Here is a 25329-nt window from a genome sequence, read left to right as displayed (position 1 = left end):
AAATCCCCATAACATTGAAAATGCTTTGAAAATCAGAGGGATCAAATTTCATGGTGCTTAACAACTAGTGGGACTTAAAGCCTGAAATTTAAAAAAAATAGTGGGCTTGCTTGTGAGAGAGTCTAGAGGATCTAGGAAACTGAGCCCTTGCCACTAAAGATATAGCACAGCAAACAGCCTGTGGAAATACAGCTTGGAAGCAGCAGTTTGAAAGGTACCTGGGGCTTATGGGAGGGAGAGTTGGTTACTAATCTAAGAGTTTGCTCAGGGACTTCACCAGGAACAAAGGAGCTGGCAGATGTCATTTCTCTCCCCAGCCTGACACTATAAACACACGGCTACCTGCAGGAATCAGTGCAGCACCAGAACTTATTATGTAACTCACTTACATTATGCTCTGTCCCCTTCAGCTAGACCTGTTTCAGTCCCAGTGCTTTGGATACCCTCCCCAAGAAGACCCATGCAAACTTTAAAAACACTGTTTCTCCTGAACTCCTGTGGAGAAGGAGCACACCTTATTAAAAGTGCACCTCTTGAAAGGAAAGAAAAATAAAATAAGATGAAAATTGAGAAAGAGGCAAACCATAAGAGACACTAAACTCTAGGAAACAAACTGAGGGCTGCTGGAGCGGAGGAAGTGGGGGGAAGGGATAATCAGATGATGGGCATTATGGAAGGCACTTGATATAATGAGTGCTGGATGTTATATGCAACTGATGAATCACTAAATTCTACCTCTGAAACTAATAGTAAAAAAAGAGACAATAAAAAAAGTACATCCTTTGCCTGCACATACTTTGGCAAGCAGCCCAAGCTGGCTCGGGCCTACAGGGTGGCTGCACGTCCCCTGTGGGACAGGACCAATGCCCACACTTGTGAAAATGTGCCCCTGTTCAAATGTGCACACTTTGTGGAGTGCCCTGTCACCTCTGCAAGCTTTGTGGAGCCCTGCCTCCTGCTGGAGGAGGACCAGTACTACCTAGTTAAAAGTGTATGTCTGGCAGAGTCTACAGTCTCTCATGGTTCATCTCGCCCTCTGATTTCCCCCAATTCACTTTTCCTTTCCTTCTCCTTAAGTCCTCCATATTAGGGTTTTGGAGGGGAGGGGGATGGGGGTTAGGTGAGCCTGGTGGTGGGTAGATATTGCATGGAGCACTGGGTGTGGTGCATAAACAATGAATCTTGGAACACTGAAAAAAAAATTTTACAAGTGTGTCTGGCCCACTACTTTCAAGAGCAAGAGACATAGTTGACTTTCCTAACACAAATAGAGAGTTAGGCAAAATGAGGAGACTGAAGAATATATCACAAATTAAAGGACAGGACAATACCATAGCAAAACACCCAAGTGAAAAAGATATAAGTAAAATGCCTGATAGAGAATTTAAAGTTATGATCATAAGGATAGACACTGCATTTGAGAAAAGAGTGAAGGAAATCAGTGAGACCTTAAGAAGGAGGTAGAAAACATAAAAAACCTATCAGAGATGAAGAAAAGAATAAATGAAATTAAAAATACAGTTGGTAGAATAAATAGCAGGCTGGAAGAAGCAGAATAAATTGATGAACTAGAATCCAGAGTAATGCAAAGTAATAAAGCTGAACAAATGGCAGAAAACTGAATTATGCAAAATTAGACTTAGAGAATATGGTGGCTGCATCCAGCATAATAACATTTGCATTATGGAGATCCCAGAGGGAGAAGAGAGAAAAAAGTGGGAAGAAAATTTATTTGAAGAAATAATAGCTAACAACATCCCTAATCTAGTGAAGGAAACATATCCAGATACAGAAGGCACAGAGACCCCCCAACAAAATCAATGAAAGGAGGTCCACACCAAGACACATAGTAATTACAATGGCAAAAAAGTAGTGATAAAGAAAAAATTTTTAAAGCAGCAAGAGAAAAGAAGACAACTACACACAAGGGAAACTCCATAATAAGGTTTTAAGCAGATTTTTCAGCAGAAATTTGCAAGCCAGAAGAGAGTGACATGATAAAATCAGAGTTCTGAAAGGGAAAAATCTGCAGTTAAGAATCTCTATCCAGCAAGACTATCATTGAGAACAAAATGAGAAATAGAATTTCTCAGACAAACAGAAGCTAAAAGATTCCATGACCACTAAACCAGCCCTAAAAGAAATATTAAAGGGAATACTCTAAGTGGAAAGGAAAGACCCAAAGTGGCAGTATGAAAAGTATGAAACAAAAAAGCAGTAAAAATAAATATTTCTATAAAAAAATCAAAAGTATTCACAAAATAAAGGGATATAAAATATGACACCGTATGCCTAAAATGTGTATAGGGAGGAAGAAGTAAAAATGGGTTCAGACTTCAGGGACCATCAACTTAATAATAGACTGCTATATATGGAAGACATTTTATGCAAAACTAATAGTAACTATAAATCAAAGACCACTAGTTGCTGAAGGGATATTGTTTTTCCTAATGGGTATTCTTTCCTGTTTTTGTCAAAGATTGGGTTCATTTCTTAGTTTTCTGTTCTGTTCTATTGCTCTATGTGTCTATTTCTGTGCCAGTACCATACCATTTTGATCATTTTTATTATTTGATCATTATTTATTTGATCACCTTTGTAATACAAGTTGAAGTCTGGAGCTGTGATGTCTCTAGATTTGCATTTCTTTTGAAGATTGCTTTGGCTATTCAGGGCCTCTTGAGATTCCATAGAACTTTTAGGATTGTTTGTTGTAGCTCTGTAAAAAATGATGTTGGTATTTTGACAGAGATTGCATTAAATGTGTAGCTTGCTTTGGGTAGTATAGAGATTTTAACAATATTTGTTCTTCCAATCCATGATCATGGAATGTCTTTCAATTTCTTTGTGTCCTCTTCAGTTTCTTCCATCAGGTTTTATAATTTTCAGAGAAGAGATATTTTACCTCTTTGATTAGGTTTATTCCTAGGTGTCATGGTTTTTGCTGCAATTGCAAATAGGATTGATTCCTTGATTTCTCTTTCTGTTGTGCTTCATTCTTGGTGTATAGGAAGTGCAACAGATTTCTCTATGTTGATTTTGTATCCTGTGACTTTACTGAAATTGTTTATCAGTTCTAGCAATTTTTTGGTGGAGTCTTTTGGGTTTTCTATATAGAGTATCATGGCATCAACAAATAGTGCAAGTTTGACTTCTCCCTTGCTGATTTGGATGCCTTTTATTTATTTTTCTTGTATGATTGCTGTGACTGGGATTTCCAGTACTATGTTGAATAAACATGGTGAGAGTGGACATCCTTGTCTTGTTCCTGACCTTAGGGGGGAAGCTTTCAGTTTTTCACCATTGAGTAGGATGTTAGCTGTGGGTGTTTCATATATGGCCTTTATTATGTTGATGTATGTTTCCTCTAAACCTACTTTGTTGTTGGTTTTTATCATGAATGGATGTTATATTATACTTTGTCAAATGCTTTTTATGTGTCTACTGAAATGATTATATATTTTTTATCCTTTCATTGATTTATCACATTCATATTCAACTATTGAACAATCTGTGGTGTTGGTTGTGATTTCTCCTGTCTCATTTGTGAGTTTATTTATTTGGGTCTTTTCATTTTTCTTTTTTGATAACTCTGGCTAGGGGGGTTATCAATTTCATTAATTATTTTGAAGAACCAACTCTTGGTTTCATTGATCTATTCTACTGGTTTTTTGTTTGTTTATTTGTATATCAATTATTTCTGCTGTAATCTTTATTAATTCCCTTCTTCTGGTGGCTTTAGGCTTCATTTGTTGTTCTTTTTCTATCTCCTTTGGGTGTAAGGTTAGGTTGCTTATTTCAGATTTTGCTTGCTTCTGGAGGTAGGACTGTATTGCTATACACTGCCCTTTTAGGTCTGCTTTTGCCGCATCCCAAGGGTTTTGGACTGTCATGTTTTCATTTTTTTTAAATGATTTTATTTATTTATTTGACAGAGAGACAGAGATCACAAATAGACAGAGAGGGAGGTAGGGTTGGGGGAAGCTCCCTGCTGAGCAGAGAGCCTGATGCGGGGCTCGATCCCAGGACCCTGAGATCATGACCTGAGCTGAAGTCAGAGGCTTAACCCACTGAGCCACCCAGGTGCCCCTATGTTTTGTTTTGTTTTGTTTTAATATTTTATTTATTTATTTGACAGAAAGAGAGAGAGAGAGAGAGATCACAAGTAGTCAGGGGGCAGGCAGAGAGAGAGGAGGAAGCAGGCTCCCCGCTGAGCAGAAAGCCCGATGCAGGGCTCGATTCCAGGACCCTGAGATCATGACCTGAGCCAAAGACAGAGGCTTTAACCCACTGAGACACCCAGGCACCCCTGTTTTCTTTTTTATTTGTTGTGATATATATTTTTAAATTCTTCTTCGAGTTCTTGGTTGACCCATTTATTCTTTAGTTGTATGCTCTTCAACTTCCATGAATTTATAGTCTTTGCAAATTTTTTCTTGAGGTTGACTAGGACTGAGTCCCGCATCAGGCTGCTTGGTTGGCGGGGTTTCTCTGGTTTCATCTTATTTTATTTTTCCTTCTCTTCCCCTATGTTTATCTGTTTTGTTTCTTCAATTCCACATATGAGTGAAATCATAATGGCATTTGTCTTTCTCTGACTGACTTATTTCCCTTAGCATAGTACCCTCTAGTTTCAACCACATCATTGCAAATGGCAAGATTTCTTCTTTTTAATGGTTGAATAATATTCCATTGGTATATACGCCACCTCTTCTTTATCCATTCATCTGTCAGTGGACATCTGGGCTCTTTCCATAGTTTGGCTATTGTGGACACTGCTGCTATAAACATTGGGGAGTATGTACCCCTTTAAATCACTATGTTTGTATCCTTTGGATGAATACCTAGTAGTGCAATTGCTCAGTCACAGAGTAGCTCTGTTTGAACTTCTTGTGGAACCTCCATACTGTTTTCCAGAGTGGGTGTACCAGCTTGCATTCACACCAACAGTGTAGGAAGGTTCCCCTTTCTCCACATCCTCATCAGTATCTGTCATTTCCTGACCTGTTAATTCTAACCATTCTGACTAGAGTGAGATGGTATCTCATTGTGTGTGTGTGTGTGTGTGTGTGTTTTCTCATTGTGGTTTTGATTTGTATTTCCTTGATGCCATGTTATGTGGAACATTTTCTCATGTGCCTATTGGCCATTTGTGTCTTCTTTGGAGAAATGTCTATTCATGTCTTCTGCCCATTTCTTGATTGGATCATTTGTCCTTTGGGTATTGAGTTTGATAAGTTCCTTATAGATTTGGAATACTAGCCCTTTATCTGATATGTCATGTATTGGTAAGTATCTTCTCCCATTCTATTGGTTGTCTTTTGATTTTGTCAACTGTTTCATTTGCTGGGCAAAAGTTTTTGATCTTGATGAAGTCCCAAGAGTTCATTTTGCTTTTGTTTCCCTTCCCTTTGAGTACATGTCTAGCAAGACGTTGCTAAGACTGAGGCAAAAGAGGTTGCTTCCTGTGTTCTCCTCTAGGATTTTGATAGATTCCTGTCTCACATTTAGGTCTTTCATTCATTTTGTGGTGTGTGTGTGTGTGTTTGGTGTAAGGAAATGGCCCATCTTCATTCCTCTACATGTGGCTGTCCAATTTTCCAAACACCATTTGTTGAAGAGACTGTCTTTTTTCTATTGGGTATTCTTTCCTGCTTTGTCAAAGATTAGTCAACCGTGGAGTTGAGGGTCCATTTCTGGGGTCTCTATTCTGTTCCATTGATCTATGTGTTTGTTTTTGTGCCAGTACCCTCCTGTCTTAATGATTACAGCCTTATAATACAATTTGAAGTCTGGAATTGTGATCAACCAGCTTTGGTTTCCTTTTTTCACATTCCTCTGGCTATTTAGGGTCTTTTCTTGTTCCGTACAAATTTTAGGATTATTTGTTCCAGTTCTGTGAAAAAAGTTGATAGTATTTTGATAGGGATTGCATTGAATGTGTAGATTGCTGTAGGTACCATAGACATTTTAACAATATTTATTCTTCCAATCTATAAGCATGGAATGTTTTTCCATTTTTATTTTGGTGACTTTCTCCATTTCTAAGTATTCTGTAGTTTTCAGAGTACAGATCTTTTACCTCTTTGGTTAGGTTTATACCGAGGTATCATATGGTTTGTAATTATAAATGGGATCAATTCCTTGATTTTTCTGTCTTCTGTTATAGGTAGCATTTACATGGATCTTGTTTTTTTTTTAATTCCTTCTCACACCCTATGTCTTTTGATTGGAACATTTAGTCCATTTTCATTCAGAGAAATTATTGACAGTTATGAATTCAGTGCCATTTTATTACTTGCTTCGTTATTGTTTCTGGAGTTTTTCTCTGTTCCTTTCTAGTCCTTTTAGCTGTTGATGTCTCTTTCCCACTCAGAGTCCCCTTCAAAATTTTTCTTTAAGGGCTGGTTTGTGGTCATGAACTTCTTTAGTGTTCGTTTTTCTGAGAAACTCTTTATCTCTCCTTCTATTCTGAATGACATCCTCGCTAGATAGAGTATTCTTGGCTGCATGTTTTTCCCATTGAACACATCAAATACATCATTCTACTCCCTTCTGGCCTGCCAAGTTTCTTTTTTTTTTTTTTTAGATTTTTTTTATTTATTTGCCAGAGAGAGAGAGAGAGAGATATCACAAGCAGGCAGAGAGGCAGGTAGAGAGAGAGGGGGAAGCAGGCTCTGCTGGGCAGAGTCTGATGTGGGACTCGATCCCAGGACCCTGAGATCACGACTGGAGCTGAAGACAGAGGCTTAACCCACTGAGCCACCCAGGCACCCATGGCCTGCCAAGTTTCTATGGAGAGGCCTATTACTAAGCTTATTTGTTTAAGTTGAAGACTTTTTTTTTAAAATATTTTATTTATTTGACAGAGAGAAATCACAACTAGGCAGAGAGGCAGGCAGAGAGAGAGGAGGAAGCAGGCTCCCCACGGAGCAAAGAGCCCGATGTGGGGCTCGATCCCAGGAGCCATAGGCAGAGGCTTTAACCCACTGAGCCACCCAGGCGCCCCAATTCTTTTTTTTTTTTTTGCCTTGATGCTGTTAGGATTTATTGTTTACTCTATATTTTGCAAATTTAATTATGATATCTTTTGGTGGTGTCTAGCTTTTGTTGATTTTGGTGGGAGTTCACTCTACCTCCTAGATTGGTGGTCTGTTTTTTCCCCAGATTCTGCCACTTTTTCCCTCTCTTCTTCTGGGACTCCTTTGGTACTAGTGTTATTTTGCTTTACAGAGTCACTGAGCTCCCCAAGTCTACATTTGTGATCCCATATTTCTTCCCTCTTCATCTTCATTATTTTCCATAATTTTGTCTTCTATATCACATCTTCTGTCCTCTTCTTCTTCCATCCTTTGGTCATTACCTCCAGTCAGTTTTGTATATTAGTTATTGGATTTTTATTTTGTCCTGACTAGTTCTTTGGTCTTTTATATTTGCAGTAAGGGACTCCTTCCTTTTATCCTTTCCTCAAGCCCAGCTAACATCCTTATGATTGTTGCTTTAAATTCTGGATCCGGCATATTACTTATATCTGTTTTGAGTAGATTCCTTGCTCTGACCTTTTCTTGTTCTTTCTTTTAGAATGAATGCCTCCATCATGGCATTTTGTCTAGGTCTCTCTATTCTGTTTGTTAGAAAATCTTATTATGGCTCCTGCTCCTGATATTAATGGCTTTAGAAAGGTAATATACTGCTAGGGACTTTTGCTTCAGAAAGTATCTCTGTTGTATTCTGTGTGCACTCTGCTGCTGTATTTTGGTTGCTCTTTCCCTTGGGTCAGTGCTCTGCAGAGTTTCTCATTGCCTGCAGTGAGCAGCGTTTGGACTATGGCCAGAGTATGGTGAGTTATAACTAGGTGTGCTCTGGTCTGCTTGTTACAAGAGATCCAGTGCTATTTCTGATAGATATGAAGCTTTGCAGAAGTATGGTCAGTAGACAAGGTGTCTGTGGGGTGGGGTGGGGTTGTGCTGGTCTTCTTGGGGAGGGGCCTGCTGTTCTGGTTCTGAGATACAACTGCCGAGCACTGGGGGGGGTGGGGAGGCAGGGCTTGGTGTAAGCATTATAGGTCACCCTGTTGCTGCTGTGCTGCTTACTGAAGTTAGTTTATCCTGAGGGGGAGGGGAGGGAAATGGCTTCAGCCCTTCCTTGTCCTAGAGATGAGAGACTGCATCCATTGCACTCTGGGTAACCTTCTTAGAACAACAAAAATTCTCCTCTTGTGTGTCCCAGGCATCCCTTATATCCCTGCCATCACCCTCTTTGCGTCTGGGCTATCTGCTCACCTGACAGCACAGTGCACCTGTGTTCTATTCCAGGCAAGCTGGCTGGGTTTTAAAACAACAAACTTTAGCGACCTGGTATAGCAGGGACTGGCACTCCTCCTCTGGGGTATGGTCTTGCTATGCTTGGTATGGACCCCTTCCCAAGAAGACCAACAGAAACCCTTTCTCACACCATATCTCCAGACCAGTGATTTCTGCAGGGCCTCAGTTCTGGTGGAAGTAGCATCGGATCTCACTTAGCAAGCAGACCTAGTTAAAACCTAGTTAAATATCACACCTAGTTAAACCTCACTATAGCCTGGTTAAAGACCAAACACTGCCAACTGAAAGCAAGGAGAATCTCTGCAGATGACTGGCCTGAAGGAGAGAACAGCCAAAACACAACAGCAGAGTGCATCCAGCATACATTAGAGACACTTCTTACAGCGTCAGGCCCTAGACACTACATGGCCTCTTCTTCATAAAGTTATTACTTTCAGGAGAAGGAGACATAACTGGCTTTTGTAACACACAGAAGAAGGTAGAGACTTAGACAAAATCCCAAGATGAAGGAATTCATCCCAAATGAGAGAACAAGATAAGGCCACAGCCAGAGATCTAAGTGAAACAGATATAAGTAACATGCCTGATGGGGAATTTCAAGGAAAAATCATAAGGCTACTCACTGTGCTCAAAAAAATGGAAGACATCAATGAGACTCTTATTGCAGAGATAAAGGAGTTAAAAAAAAGAATCAATCAGAAATGAAGAATGTAATAAATGAGACTGGAAACAGTACACCTACAGTGAACAGTAGGGTGAAGAAGAGGAATTAATTAGTGATATAGAAGACAAAATAATGGGAAATAATGAAGCTGAATGAAAGAGAGAAATAAGACTTATGCTACATGAGAATACCCTTAGCATTTGACTCCATCAAATGCAATAACGTTTATATTATCAAGTCAGAAAAAGAAAGGAAATGGGATAGAAAATATTTGGGGAACTAAAAGCTGAAAACTTCCCTAATCTGGGGAAGGAAACAGACATCCAGATTCAGGAGGAACTGAGAACTCCCATCAAAATCAACATAAGCAGGACAATACTGACATATACTATAATTAAATTTGCAAAATATACTGATAAAAAAAATCTTAAAAGTAGCAAGAAAAAATAAGTCCTCAGCTTACAAGGCAAGACCCATAAGGATACCTGGAGATTTCCAAAAGAAAGTAGGCAAGACAGAAGAGAGTGGCATGGTATATTCAAAGTGCTGAAGCAGGAAAATCTACAGCCAATAATACCATCTCCAACAAGGCTATCATTCAGAATAGAAGGAGAGATAAAGAGTTTCCCAGACAAACAAAAACTAAAGGACATTGTGACCACTAGACCAGCCTTGCAAAAAAAATAGTAAGGGGGACTCTTTGAGTGGAAAAGAAAGAAAAAAAGCAATAAAGATAAGAAAGGATCAGAGAATATCTTGAGAAATAACAGCAAAACAAGTAGTAAATGCCAATGAGTACATATCTATCAATAATTATTCTGAATGTAAATGGCGTAAACACTCCAAACAAAATACATAGGGTGTCAGAATGTATAGAGAAATGACCCACATGCTAATTAAATCAATGGTGATATCTTCTGAGCAGGAAATAAACAAGGATGTAACCAGCCTGCATGAGCACCCCAGGACACACTTGCCCATATCAGGCTTAGCTCCAGTAACGCAGTCAAGGCACCCCATATAGCTGAGCACCTTGAGAAACCCAGCATGCATACAGTTCACTTTCAGCTATATTGCCATGTTACCCACAGGGTGGAGAGCCCCAGAACACAGTATGGAATCAATTCAGATTCATCTGCCCTGCCAGGGCACATTTCACATGGCAAGCCCAGAGATCACAGTGGTCCATGCCCCCTTTAGCTTTGGCTGTCATTTAAGGGTGCCCACTATAGGGTACCCCAAGACCTTCTGGCCGGTGTCCCACCTCAGGTCCAGATGCTCCTTTAGAGCATCCTATATGTGGAAGTCCTGGAAACCTTGGTTTACACCCAGTTCAGCTTAGCTGTCCTGCTAGGGTGTCTTCAGCACTTAAAACCCTAGGGCCCCCTAGCCTGTACCAACATTTGCTTTAGTTATTTGGCCAGATGCCAACTCTATGGTGACCTCTAGACCACCAGGCCATGTGAGCTACAGTTTTAGCCAGCCAGCAAAATTCATCAAACACATGCAGTCTCCACGGGAAACGACCATACATAAGACCATTCCTTCAAGTTAGGTGAAGTGCCTGTTTCACCTAATCCATAGAAACAAAGTGAACTAAAATGGGGAATTAGAGGAATATGCTCCAAAACAAAGAAAAAGATAAAACTTCAGGAAAAAAAAACCTAATTGAAATGGAGATAAGTAATATGTCTGATAAAGAATAGTCTTTATGATCTTAATGATGCACACCTGGTTGTAAAGAAGAGTGGAAGAACTCTGTGAGACCTTTGATAAAAATACAGAAATATGAAAAAGAACCAGAGCTGAACACAATAAATGAAATAATGAAATACACTAGAGGGAATCAACAGTAGATGACTGGATGCAGAAGAATGTATCAGTCATCTGCAAGACAGAGTAGTTTATAACAAAAAGATAATATTTTAAAATGAGGATAGGTTAAGGGCTATTTTGGATAATATCAAGGAAACAAACATTTACATTATAGGAGTCCCAGGATAAGAAGAGAGAATGGGGCAGAAAACTTCTTTGAAGAAACAATAGGTGAAAATGTCTCTAAACCAGGGAGGGAAATATACACCCAGGTTCAAGAATCACAGAGTTCCAAACAAGATGAACCAAGGAGGGCCATACCACGACACATAATAATTAAAATGTCAAATGTTACAGATAAATAGGGAAGAAACATACCTTGACTTAAAGACACTTACAGATTGAAAGTGAAGGAGTGAAAAAAACATTTAACAAGGAAATAGAAGAGAAAAGAAAGGGTGGGGCAACAATAATTATATCAGAGGGAAGAGAGTTTAAAATAAAGACAGGACTAAGCAAAAAAGAAAGGTATTACATAGTGATAAAGAGATCAATCCAACAATAGGATATAACAATTGTAAATATCTATGCACCCAACATAGAGGCACCTAAATACATAAAGTAAACATTAATGGACATAGAGAGAGAAATTGATGGTACTGCAATAAATAAAAGGAGAAATTAATACTCCACTTACATCAATAGATAGATAAATGATAGATAGATGGATAGATAAATTATCCAGGCAAAAAAATCAATAAGAAAGCAGAGATCACATGTTTGGCCACAAAACAGACTAAAAATATTTAAGGTTAAGATTATACCATGAATATTTTATTGCCACAATAGTATGAAACTAGAAATAAATCACAAGAAAAAAACAACTGGAGAAAACATAAATATGTGGAGGCTAAAGTACATGTTACTAAACAACAAATGGATCAATGAAGAAATCAAAGAAGAAATCAAAATGTGGAATATAAGAAACAAAACAGATGAACATAGGGGAAGGGAAAGAAAAATAAATAAGATAAAAAAAGAGGAAGACAAACCATAAGAGAATTTTAACTATAGGAAATAAAGTGTCAGTTGCTGGAGAGGAGATGAGTGGGTGGTGGGGTAACTGGGTGATGGGCATAAAGGAGGGCAATTGATGGAATGAGCATTGGGTGTTATATGCAGCTGATTAATCACTAAGTTCTACCCCCTGAAACTAATAATACACTGTATGTTAACTAAATTGAATTTAAATTAAAAAAATTAAAAACACATAAAGACAAAAATGTAAACAAAATGGACCAGTATTTTTAGGATGCCATGAAAGGAGCTCTAAGTGGGAAATATAAAGCAGTATAGGCCTACCCCATGAAACAAACAAACAAAAAAACAAACAAACAAAAAACCCAGTATAACCTTATACCTAAAGGGGCTAGAAAAAGAACAAACAAAGCCCAAGGTGAATCAAAATAAGGAAATAATAAAGGTTGGAGGAGAAATAAATGCCATAGAGACTAAAAGAACAATAGAAAAGTATCACTGAAATCAAGAGCTGGTTTTTTGTAAAGATAAAAAAAATTAATCCTTAACCAGACTCATCAAGAAAAAAGAGAAAGGAGTCAAATAAATAAATTCAGAAATAAAAACAACTAACACCACAGAAATACAAAAGATTGTCAGAGAATACTATGAAAAACTACAGGGCAACAAACTGGACAAACTAGAAAAAAAAAGAATAAATTCCTATAAACATATAATCTTCCAAAAGTGAATCAGGGATAAATAGAAAAGCTAAAAGACCAATTACTAGTAACAAAATTGAGTCAGTAGTCAAAACACTACCAAAAATTAAAAGTACAGGACCAGATGGGGTCACAAATAAACTCTACCAAACACTTAAAGAGTTACTAATTATTCTCCTCAAACTATTAAAAAAAATTGAACAGGAAGAAAAGCTTCCAACTACATTTTATAGGGCCAGCATTACTCTCATACCAAAACCAGATAATGACAACACAATAAATAAGACCACAGGCAAGTATCCCTGATAAACACAGATGCAAAAATCCTCAACAAAATATGAAATTGCACTCAACAATAAAGGATCATTCACCAAAATCAAGTAGTATTAATTCCAGGGATGCAAGGATGGTTCAATATTTGCAAACCAATCAATGTGATACACTACAAAAATAAAATGGATAAAGTCATATGATCATCTCAATTGATGTCCCCAAAGCATCTGACAAATTCAACATCTGTTCATGATAAAAACTCTCAACAAAAGTGAGTTTAGAAGAAATATACCTCAACACAATAAATATATGAAAAACCCATAGCTAACATACTTGATTATGAAAGACAGAGTTTTTCTCTAAAATCAAGAAAACAAGGCCACTTTGATGCAGTTTAATACTGGAAGTCCTAGCCACAGCAATCAGACAAGAAAAAGAAATAAGCATCCATACCGGTAAGGAAGAATTCAAGCTGTCACTATTTGCAGATGACCTGATACGATACATAGAAAACCCAAAATAATCCACCAGAAAAACATTATAATATATGAATTCAGTATAATTTCAGGATATAATATCAATACCCAGAAATCAGTAGTGTTTCTATGCAGTAAAAATAAAGTAGCAGAGAAATGAAGAAAACAATTTCATTTACAATTGCACCAAAAAGAATAAAATATTTAGGAATAAACTTAACCAAGGAGGTGAATAGCCTATACTCTGAAAACTATAAAACACAGATGAAAAAAATTAAAGATGGCACAAGCAAATGGAAAGATATTCCATGCTCAAATATCAGGAAAACAAATATTGTTAAAACTTCCATATTTCCCAAAGAAATCTATAGACTCAGTGCAATTCTTATCAAAATACCAACAACATTTTTCACAGAACTAGAACAAATAATCCTCAAATTTGTATGGAACCACAAAAGACCCTGACTCGTCAAAGCAATTTTGAGGAAAAAAGAACAAGCTGTAGGTATAACAATTCTGGATTTCAAGATATACTACGGTAATCAAAACAGTATGGTACTGGCACAAAAACAGTCACATAGATCAGTGGAATAGAACAGAATCAGAAATAAACCAGTGATTTTATGTCCGATTAATCTATGACAAAGGAGGCAAAAATACAAAATAGAGAAAAACAGTCTTCAATAAATGATGTTGGGAAAACTGGACAGCTACATACAAAAGAATAAACTGGACTACTATCTAACATTACACATAAAAATAAATTCAAAATGGATTAAAGACCTCAATGTGAGACCTGATACCATAAAACTCCCAAAAGAGAACCACAGACAGTAATTTCTCTGACATTGGCTATAGCATCATTTTTCTAGATATGTATCCTAAGACAAAGGATATAAAAGCAAAACTAAAATTTTGGAGCTACATTAAAATAAAAAGCTTTTCCACAGTGAAAGAAACCATCAACAAAACAAAAAGCCAACCTAATGAATGGGAGAAAATATTTGCAAATCCCTATGCATCTGATAAGGGGTTTATGTCCAATATATATATAGAATGTATACAGGTCAACACACAAATAAACAAACAATCCAATTGAAAAATGTGCTGAGGACCTGAACATTCTTCCAAAACAGACATCCAGATGGCCAACAGACACATGAATTACTCATCAACATTACTCATCATCAGGGAAATGCAAATCAAAACCACAATGAAATATCACCTCACACCTGTCAGAATGGGTAAAATAAAAAAAAAAAAACCACAAGAAATAACAAGTGTTGACAAGGACGTGGAAGAAAAGGAACCCTCATGCACTAGTGGTGGAAATGTAAATTGCTGAAGCCACTGTTGAAAACAGTATGGACGTTCCTCAGAAAATTAAAAATAGAAATACTATGTTGATCCAATAATTTCACTAATTTTTTTTAAAGATTTATTTATTTATTTATTTATTTGAGAGAGGGAGAATGAGAGAGAGAGAGAAAGAGCATGAGTAGAGAGGAAAAAGAGCATGGGCAGCGGGAGAAGCAGTCTCCCTGCCGAGCAGGGAGTGCGATGTGGGACTTGATCCCAGGACTCCAGGATCGTGACCTGAGCTGAAGGCAGTCGCTTAACCAACTGAGCCAGCCTGGTGCCCTCACTAGTTGGTTTTTAACCCAAAGAAAATTAGATCACTAATTTAGAAATACATATGCAACCTTGTTTTACTGAAGGAACATTTACAATAGCCAGGATATGGAAACAATCTACTCATCCAGTGACAGACCAAGAAGGAATGGATATATGTAATGGAATATTACTTAGCCATAAAAAGCTGAGATTCTTCCATTTGTGACAACATGGATGGACCTAGTGCTTATTATGCTAAGTGAAATAATTCAGACTGAGAAGGACAAGTACCATATGATTTTACTCATATGTGGAATCTAAAAAACAAAACAAATGAGGAACAGACAAAAAGCAGAATCAGACTATAAATATAGAGAACAAACTGATGGTTGCCAGACTGAAGTGGGATGGGGGTATCCAAAATTGGTGAAAGGGAGAGAGAGATATAGGCTTCTAGTTATGGAATGAATATGTCATGGGCATAAAAGACATAGATATAGAAAATATAGTCAATGATATTGTAATAGTCTTGTACAGTAACAGTTGGTAGCTATACTTGTCATAAGCAGAGCATAACATATGAAGAAGTTGAATCACTTCGTTGAACACCTAAACTTAATGTAACATTATATGTCAACTATACTAAAAATAATTTAAAAACAGAGATGATATCTCATGGCACTGAGAATTATTATCATGAAGAAGTGGTTTTAAAAGCTAGATTGGGTACAATAGAAAGACTTCATAAAAATGCAGTGTGTTAATTTTCAACTAGGATTGTATGGTCCACATTCTTTGAAAACAGCCATTTGAAGGCAAAATTGTTTCTGATGACTTTGGCTGTTAGATTGTAAAAGACTTTGAGGTGAATAAACAGTAAGACTCGATAAATTCATGATGAATGAATATAATTTAAAAATAATGTTTAGAAATGGATGTTTCACGTGGTTCTATTAGGATATTCAGACAGAGGCAGTGATACAAATGCAAATCAGAAGTTGTCTCTGGAACAGTAAGATAATGGGATAGACATATAAGAGGTAAATTAATTTTACCCTAAACAAAATTACAATATTAATAAACTGAAGATATGTAGGTAGAAAATAGAAGGCTTTAGTTTAGGGGCAGTGATAATCAAGTGGAAAGGGGTTAAATATTAATGTTTCCTATCTCATCTTCACTTCTCCTAGTATTCCCTTTTGATTTTTTATATCTCACAGAGCCCTCAATCCTCAGTGTCCAGTAGTTTTGCCACACACAGATGTTTGTGATTCAGAAGCAACTTTAGATTTGCATTTCTGTTGCATCTCTCTGAACCACATTACTCTAAGTGCTTTCTAATTGTCCAGGGTAATTTATGTATGGTATGACAGTGGATTGGTAAGATAATGACAATTTTTGACTAACTGGTAACCCACATTCTTTAATGTTCCAAAGGCAAAACTTTTCGCTTCTCTGTACAGTGAGTTGCATTTTATTTTTATTGAAATTCTTCTATGCCACAACCAGGTTTATTTTAGAATTTGTCAACACTGTCAGGATCTGGGTCTAATACTACCCTAGTTTGCAAAACTGATTGAATACTTCAGTTAAGGTTAGAGTAAAATTTCTTTCCAAATCATAAACGTATACAAAGACTTTTTAAAAATTTGCTTAAAGTATACTTTTTACGGGGCGCCTGGGTGGCTCAGTGGATTAAGCCGCTGCCTTCAGCTCAGGTCATGATCTCAGGGTCCTGGGATCGAGCCCCGCATCGGGCTCTCTGCTCTGCGGGGAGCCTGCTTCCTCCTCTCTCTCTGCCTGCTTCTCTGCCTACTTGTGATCTCTGCCTATCAAATAAATAAATAAAATCTTTAAAAAAAAAGTATACTTTTTACTATCATAATTTCTCCATTCCATAAAGCTGAAAGTCTAAACACTGAAACATTACATTACTGTGTGAGAATGAATATTATAATATTCAAAGTGAAACTGATTAGTTTTTAATGTTCCTGCATATGGTGAGAAAATTTGAAGTTTGTTTATAACATTAAGAAAATGCATATCAATATGTTTACACATTTCTGTACAAACACATTTCTGTCAATATATTTACACACTTCCCTTGTATCAATAAAATTTCCTTTTATTCATCTATGCCTTTTTCTTAGTAACCTCTATTCAAATAAGATTCTTGTATAGGAATCTTATAAGGTCTCCTCCTTTATTCCTCCTTTTTTAATCTAGAAAGTAATTAATTATATTTTGTTTGCAGTATTTGAATTTTTTTACACTGTGTGTGATGCAAATATAAGCTGTTTGTAGTTGATGCCTTGGAATAAATGAAATGGGATTTTCAGTTGAGATGTTTGAGGTCTTTACCTAAGATAAAGTACTATTTTGTAATTACATTTATAACTTACTTTATATTTTAATGGGTTTAAAAGACTTTTTTCTAGTTTTGTGTTAGTCCTGACCTCTATGGGCTAGGCTTCTCTCACGTAATTCATGTTCTCCATTATTATTTAGTTGAGATCAGCAATGACTGTTCCAAACTTCAGCTTTCAATGCTTTGCATTTTCAATGACTTATGCTTTCTTTCTGGCTAACTGGGAGGCTTTTTCTTCATTTTGTCTGAAAAGGTATTTTTTTGCAGATGGTACACCTATTGAGGGAAACTTTACTTGGGACTTACTTAATGAGGGACTCTTCAACTATTTCTCTGAGGATAATCTATAATTTAGGAGCAAGTGCACCACTGTGTTCTTTTTTCAGGACCATTGTGTTCTTTTTTCAGGTGACAAGCATCTGGAGAATACTAAACATAGTCTTCAGTGTAATGAAAAAAATAAACCAGAGTTCATATCACCCTTAGTCACATAAGTTCTTTCTTTTTCTTTTTACTTACCACAACAAAAGGGGAAAGGCAAAAGATGTGATGCTGAGCAGAGACCAAATATGATCAAGTACTATTAGACTAGTCTGCTTTCTACCTAAAAGCCATTGCTGCTAAGTTCCCAACTCATATCTATGTAGGAACATAAGAAATACCAAGCACAGGGATGGGGGCTGTTTCGTAGGTATGTTACAGAAGAGTCCACATAACACACATACCAATCAACCTGAAAGTAAATAAACTCTACCAAAATCCTGTGAAAGCAGATGTATAGAAACTTCCATTAAAGTGGTCTGAAATTTTAAGCTTTGCCAACATTGTTTAACAAAACTATAATACACAAAAGAAACAACAATTTTATGCATATTCTTTTAATAAAGGACATGGAAGATAAAGCTTATTAGTATTTGCGGGTGTTTCTATAGCAAGACACATGATTTTAAGAATACCATATACAATAATTTGAGCAGATTGGTGGGAAAAAAGTTATAGCAAATTGGCAAGTTCAGCTTAACTGCAGAGGGCCCAAGTGCCTTTCATTTTCTGGCTGGCTCTCCAATACATTTAATATATTACCAAGACCAGCTTTCCTTCTGTGTCTCCTTGCTGATTTAGCCAGCAGGGTGACAGCAATTATTCTTTGAATGCGCCTTACCTTATTGGCTTTTTTTTTCCATCTTTAATTCCATTCCCTACTAAAAATCTGCTTCCTGATATATTGCATTCATTGTCCAGTTTAACTCATTCTGCTGATGGCCACATACCAGTCCACTACAAAGAACAAATTTAATAGTTTCAAACACTGTGCAGGACACAGCTCTAGCCCTTCTGGGGAAACAAACAGCTCTTGGTTGCATGCTATTAGGAGCCACCTCTTCATTATTATATTACATAACCCCTGCATTCAAAAGATTACAACTTAATATGGTACATTACAACTAAATTTAAAGAAATGCAGATGTACCATACCTCATAAGCCATTTCCTATTGATTGGATGGAATGCATGAATTTTCTAAGAATGTAGGACTTGTGAAAGGGTCTAACAATTTTGTCTTTTGCACCAAGTACCATAGCTACTCTGGGAGTAGAAGTTTTAGAATGAATAAATGGAGTGTTCTTCATTTGTAGTGAATGTTGGACTTTTTTTCTAAAAGGAGAGGACAAAGAATCATTCCTTTAAAGTATTTGCTCCTGATGACCAAGCAGCCTGTTTTGGGGGCAGTGTGTGGTATGCATACTTGTACGTAGATACATATGTGTGATGAGAGGTAAAAGGGATAGGCTTTGTGTGACTGTTACATTCCTATGAATTGGGGCCATGTTAAATTTCAGGTGCATGTCACAATAATGTACATTCAATATTCTTAAAACATACCTGCTTAGAATTGTGCTTAATCTCCATTAACCTCAATGACAACACTTTGTGCAATTTGGCATAAACATAGGGAAGCACATTATTTTCCCTGGCAAAGACAGCCCTGAGATTGGGCTCTATGGGTACTAGAGGAGATAATGGCACTGGCTGATGTCACATAGTGTGAAATACATGTGTTACATGGGACCAGTGTGGGAAAGACATGTAACATTTATATCACATAGAAAATAACAGTTGTTTAATTGCATACTTTTAGATTTTGGACAAAGTGTAGCTTTTCTGAAATGTGATCTGCCCAAAGTGATCTCAATATTCTAAGTTGTTCCCCAATAATTCTAGTACTGGGAAGCCAAGTCAGCCTAACAGTGCACTGGACATGATAACTGAGGTCTGCTCCAGACAGCTATGTGCTTTTGGAAGTCACCTCATTATTTTTTTGCCCTCACCTTTTCCAGATGTACTATAAGGAAAATGATTTCTATTTCAAGAACATTGTTGGAATGAATTGAAGAACTTAAAGTAACCTAAACTCTGCAAGAACAAGTCAGCAATGAGAGCATGGAAGAAAGAATGGAGCATACTGGTTTGCTTAGAAATACTGTTATGGTTCAAGTTTTTGTTCCAGTCCTTCACTGAAAGACTTATAAGAGCACTAGGGAGTTACATAGCACCTTTCAGTTGTAGGATCCTAACAATGAGTGTCTTATTTTGCAAAAGGTGAATATGGGTACCAAAAGTTGGGGAAGGAGATCCCACAGAGGTTATTTGACAGGGCCCCAAGGAAAACAGGCAATGGAGCCAAGTCAGAATACACTAATTATTAAATGAGCCTCTCTGTCAATCAATAGTCAATCAATTGGGGGGATGTACAATAGTCAATACTGAATTATGTATGGATAGGGGTATTATCAGAGTCTATAAACTAGTGAAATAAAGGTCTGAGATAGGAATAGGGTTTCTTTCTCCACCCCCCCCCAACTTCCAACTTAAAACTGATTTATTTGGCCTTCTGAAGATGATGTAAATCTGTAGGACATTAAACAATCAGCTTTGCATTATAGTTCTCCTGAGCCTTACCCTTCCAGTGCTTCCCTGTAGTTTCATGACCAAGTCTTTTATAACCTGATTTGTATCAGTGCCAAGTGTTGATACACTCTAGGCATCAAAAAGGTTACTTATTCCTTCCTGACTTTGAATCATAGTTAGAAGCTACCCTGCCTAAACCCTTCACAGAAAAGTATAGACGGGAAAGGGAAAGATTTCTTTGAGGCCCACTGGCTGTGGAGTTAAGTAATAGCTCCATCTTTAGAGAAAGGTGTATTACTATATGAGTAAAATGCAAGGTTTGTCCATCATAAGACCATGTGAATGACTAAATAAGCTTTCAAGAAAAACCTAAACCAGAGAGTGTTTTGGAGAGAGAGAGAGGAAGGGGAAAAATCTTCCCGCCTGAACATACATGATTTCATTTGTGAAACCTGGTGTGTATAGTCTTCTACGTTGCTTCTTAGCATCTGAGCTTAGGAAGCAGTCCCTGACGCTAATAGATTTTGTCATGTCTAGTATTCTCTCAGATGAAATGCTCGCACAGTGCATTTAATTTATGCTAAAAGTCTTACCTGGCCCCAAATCACCTAGAGGATCCAAGTAAACAAATTTTTTGTTTCTTTGAATAGCTGAATTGTTCACTTTCTCAGCTCCACTGGGACCTGAACACCAAATAGTTTCTGGTAGGCAAATTTTCTTTTACTCAAAAAGGTTTTAGTGGGGATTACTTAGTAAACCTAATGTCCTAAGAGTTCAATTCTTGATATCTGTGAGATACCTCTAACTCTCACTAATTTCTGAAAGAGCTGGGACTTCTATTGCTGGCAGCTGGGCACTAGAATACTGGCAGATAAATGAAAACCATTAATGCTCTTAGGTATTATTACTATATATTAAAAAGACTCAGCATTAGTGTTCATTCTCATTGATTCAGGCACTGGGACTAAAAGAAAGCCCGATTATAAATAAATGGGGAAATGAATGTAAACTGTCTTAATGGCTCAACTACCACTAAAGCTAAAAAAAAAAGGAAGAAAGTATTGGCATACTATTACTAGGTTATCATTATCTCTACCCTAACCCCTGCTATGGAAACATAGATCTCAAGTGCTAATCCTTAGGCTAATTTCAACTTTGAAACATTACCCTATCAACAGTATTGTAATTAAACCTGAAAATTACCCTTAAGCTCCTTAACAAAATCTATGGTGCATAACTTTGGGTTATAGTTTTTCTTTCATCCTAAGAATAATTCATATAGGCAAAAATAAAGCTAGGTAGCAGAGAAAATAATAAAAGTAACTACAGAATTTTACTACAGCCTGACATTAAAAGTCTTTAAAACACCAATACTTACGTTTAATAAAGTTGAAATCTGATCTGATCTTCCCTATTAGCTGTGGTGCTTTCAGGAACATCACACATTTATGACAGAGAACAGGTTTTGCATTGTTGTTCAATTTCCAATTTGAGGACCTTGATTATGTTGTGTTGATTATGCCTCTTGACTTTTAGATACCTGATATAGGGATGGTGTTCACAGCCCAGCAAATATTTAAATTGCTATTTAGGGAAAAAAGTAGGGCTGAATAAAAACCTTGGATTTTTTTAAACCTTAATTTTCACAACACCATGGCAGAATTTTGTGTAAATATGCTGCACATATGCATGCTTATAAATGCACAGGCACACAAGCAGCAAACAGTCTGATTTCCCTTGATACCAAAAAGACCCTATAAATATAATTAACAGTCTTTCCAGGGGAGTTAGGAACTACATGGAAGTCTTTTGAATTCCTCTTTACCTGTGAAGAGGAACACAAAGAGCCTCTGGAAAGGTATATATGCTACCTGTAGGTTTTTACAGATTGGGGAGGTAAAATGACAAAAGAGAGGAAGACTGGCTTGAATTAACTGCTACCAGATTGATGAGTTCAGTTAGTAAATTAAATAACTTGTAAAGTCCTGCAACATCTATCCGCACAGCAAGTATTTGATGGAATGCTTTTAAATTGTGAAGCTTTCAATTCACCATGGTGACTTATTTTGAAGATTAAAATGGTTCCCGACATTGAATTCTGTAAGCCTCATGGGAGATGGAGGGTCCTGGGAATGAAAAAAAGAAATTGACAGGTGAGCTGAACAACTGTAAATACCCACACAGTAACATCCATTGACAATAATATGCAATCATTAAAATTATGTTTATTCAGTTAACACTGAAAAATGCTAAGTGAAAAGAGCAGGATGAAAAATTATATATACAATGTTATAATAATTTTTAACCCAGAAATTGGATCTGGAACAAAAACCTGAGGAAATATACTAAATTGTTCAAAGTGGTGGGCTCACAGGTTAATTTAATTTTCTTTACATTCTACTTGTATTTTCCACATTTTCTCAAGTAAATATATAATTGATAGCACAAAATATTTATTGTTTGAAATTCACAAGAAAACAACATGATCTTTGAAAGTGGGTAATTCTGAATTTGAATCCTAGCTTTGCTACTTGTTATCACTGACTCTGGACAAATAACATCAATGAATCTTAGTTTCTTCATCTGTAAAATAAGCACAATAAAATCTACCTGAAACAAATCTGGCATATAGTAGGCACTGAAGTAGCTGTCATTAGTATAAGCTTTTTGGAAAACAATGTAGCTATATATTTTAAGAGTCTTTGAAATTAAGTTCATGCCAGTAACTTTGCTTCTAGGATTCTATCTTAAAAAAATGATAATTAAAAAAAAAGAAAAAAAAAAGAAAATGATAAAAAATGAGAAAAAAAGATTAATATCCAATGACATTATTGATGACCTTATTCATAATAGTGAAAAATTGGATAAAATATTAATGTCAGAAAGTAGGAAATTGATTAAATCAATAGCAGTACCTTAATATAATGAGAAATTACTATTGGCATTCATGAAAAATGTAGAATTTGAAACTGAACACAATATGATCTCAATGTTTAAAAAATACATTCAAAGAAAATATTGGAAGGGATACAACAAAATATTAACATAAGTTATCCTTAGGTGGGGGAAATATAGGTGATTTTAATTTCTTCATAGTTTTTTCTTTTTTGTTATGTTTAATGTATCTTTAAAATTAATTCTAGTGTGTTTATTATAAAAACAATTCATATTCATCATAGAATAACTGAAAAATATAGAAAAGAATAAAGAAAAATAATGACCTATAATATCAGAGACTGTTTATCATTCTCCCTCCTTCTCATCATTCATTCAACAAATATTTATTGAATACTTACCATATGCCAAGTGTTGTCTTAGGGACTGGCACTAAAATGTAAAGAAGACATAGTCCTTGCCCTCAAGGAGCTTATAATCATTTCTGTCTAGACAAGTAAATAAATTATTATAACAGAATAAAAGTGTGCTCATAATGTTATTATGAGGCATGACACTATGTCCAGAATGGACACAGCTCAGCTATGTAGGTTAGCCAGTGATGTACCCTGAGTAAATGATGTGGAAGCTGAAACCTAGAAAATAAATATATATATTTTTTATTTGTTTATTTACAGCATAACAGTGTTCATTGTTTTGGCATCACACCCAGTGCTCCATGCAATACATGCCCTCCCTATTACCCACCACCTGGTTCCTCAACCTTCCACCCCCCCGCCCCTTCAAAATCCTCTGGTTGTTTTTCAGAGTCCATAGTCTCTCATGGTTCATCTCCCCTTCCAGTTTCCCTCAACTCCCTCTCCTCTCCATCTCCCCATGTCCTCCATGTTATTTGTTATGCTCCACAAATAAGTGAGACCATATGATACTTGACTCTCTCTGCTTGACTTATTTCGCTCAGCATAATTTCTTCCAGTCCCGTCCATATTGCTACAAAAGTTGGGTATTCATCCTTTCTGATGGAGGCATAATACTCCATTGTGTATATGGACCACATCTTCCTTATCCATTCATCCGTTGAAGGGCATCTTGGTTCTTTCCACAGTTTGGCGACCGTAGCCATTGCTGCAATAAACATTGGGGTACAGACGGCCCTTCTTTTCACTACATCTGTATCTTTGGGGTAAATACCCAGCAGTGCAATTGCAGGGTCATAGGGAAGCTCTATTCTTAATTTCTTCAGGAGTCTCCACACTGTTCTCCAAAGTGGCTGCACTAACTTGCATTCCCACCAACAGTGGAAGAGGGTTCCCCTTTCTCCACATCCTCTCCAACACACGTTGTTTCCTGTCTTGCTAATTTTGGCCATTCTAACTGGTGTCAGGTGGTATCTCAATGTGGTTTTAATTTGAATCTCCCTGATGGCTAGTGATGATGAACATTTTTTCATGTGTCTGATAGTCATTTGTATGTCTTCGTTGGAGAAGTGTCTGTTCATATCTTCTGCCCATTTTTTGATATGATTATCTGTTTTGTGTGTGTTGAGTTTGAGAAGTTCTTTATAGATCCTGGATATCAACCTTTTGTCTGTACTGTCATTTGCAAATATCTTCTCCCATTCCGTGGGTTGCCTTTTTGTTTTGTTGACTGTTTCCTTTGCTGTGCAGAAGCTTTTGATCTTGATGAAGTCCCAAAAGTTCATTTTCGCTTTTGTTTCCTTGGTCTTTGGAGACATATCTTGAAAGAAGTTGCTGTGGCTGATATCGAAGAGGTTACTGCCTATGTTCTCCTCTAGGATTCTGAGAGATTCCTGTCTCACGTTGAGGTCTTTTATCCATTTCGAGTTTATCTTTGTGTACGGTGTAAGAGAATGGTCGAGTTTCATTCTTCTACATATCGCTGTCCAGTTTTCCCAGCACCATTTATTGAAGAGACTGTCTTTTTTCCATTGAATATTTTTTCCTGTTTTGTCGAAGATTATTTCACCATAGAGTTGAGGGTCCATATCTGGGCTCTCCACTCTGTTCCACTGGTCTATGTGTCTGTTTTTATGCCAGTACCACGCTGTCTTGGTGATCACAGCTTTGTAGTAAAGCTTGAAATCGGGTAACGTGATGCCGCCAGTTTTGTTTTTGTTTTTCAACATTTCCTTAGCAATTCGGGGTCTCTTCTGACTCCATACAAATTTTAGGATTATTTGCTCCAGCTCTTTGAAAAATACCGGTGGAATTTTGATTGGAATGCCATTAAAA

At 36.8% G+C, this 25329-nt stretch overlaps 1 protein-coding gene across 1 annotated transcript in view; it reads right to left on the bottom strand.

The window, feature by feature from the left end:
- Window positions 1–18376: 18376 nt before the first annotated feature.
- ZDHHC15 (zinc finger DHHC-type palmitoyltransferase 15) overlaps window positions 18377–25329 on the bottom strand; it is a 197836-nt gene continuing 190883 nt past the window's right edge. The window contains exon 12 of the mRNA XM_045995724.1: window positions 18377–22308. The gene's annotated coding sequence lies outside the window, so the exon portion shown is untranslated. The remainder of the gene's footprint in view (window positions 22309–25329) is intronic.

The sequence above is a fragment of the Meles meles genome, chromosome X (assembly GCF_922984935.1).
Source record: "Meles meles chromosome X, mMelMel3.1 paternal haplotype, whole genome shotgun sequence".
NCBI classification, from domain to species: Eukaryota; Metazoa; Chordata; class Mammalia; order Carnivora; family Mustelidae; genus Meles; species Meles meles.
The sequence above is the reverse complement of the archived record's forward strand: the minus strand, read 5'-3'. Positions and strand labels throughout refer to the sequence as shown.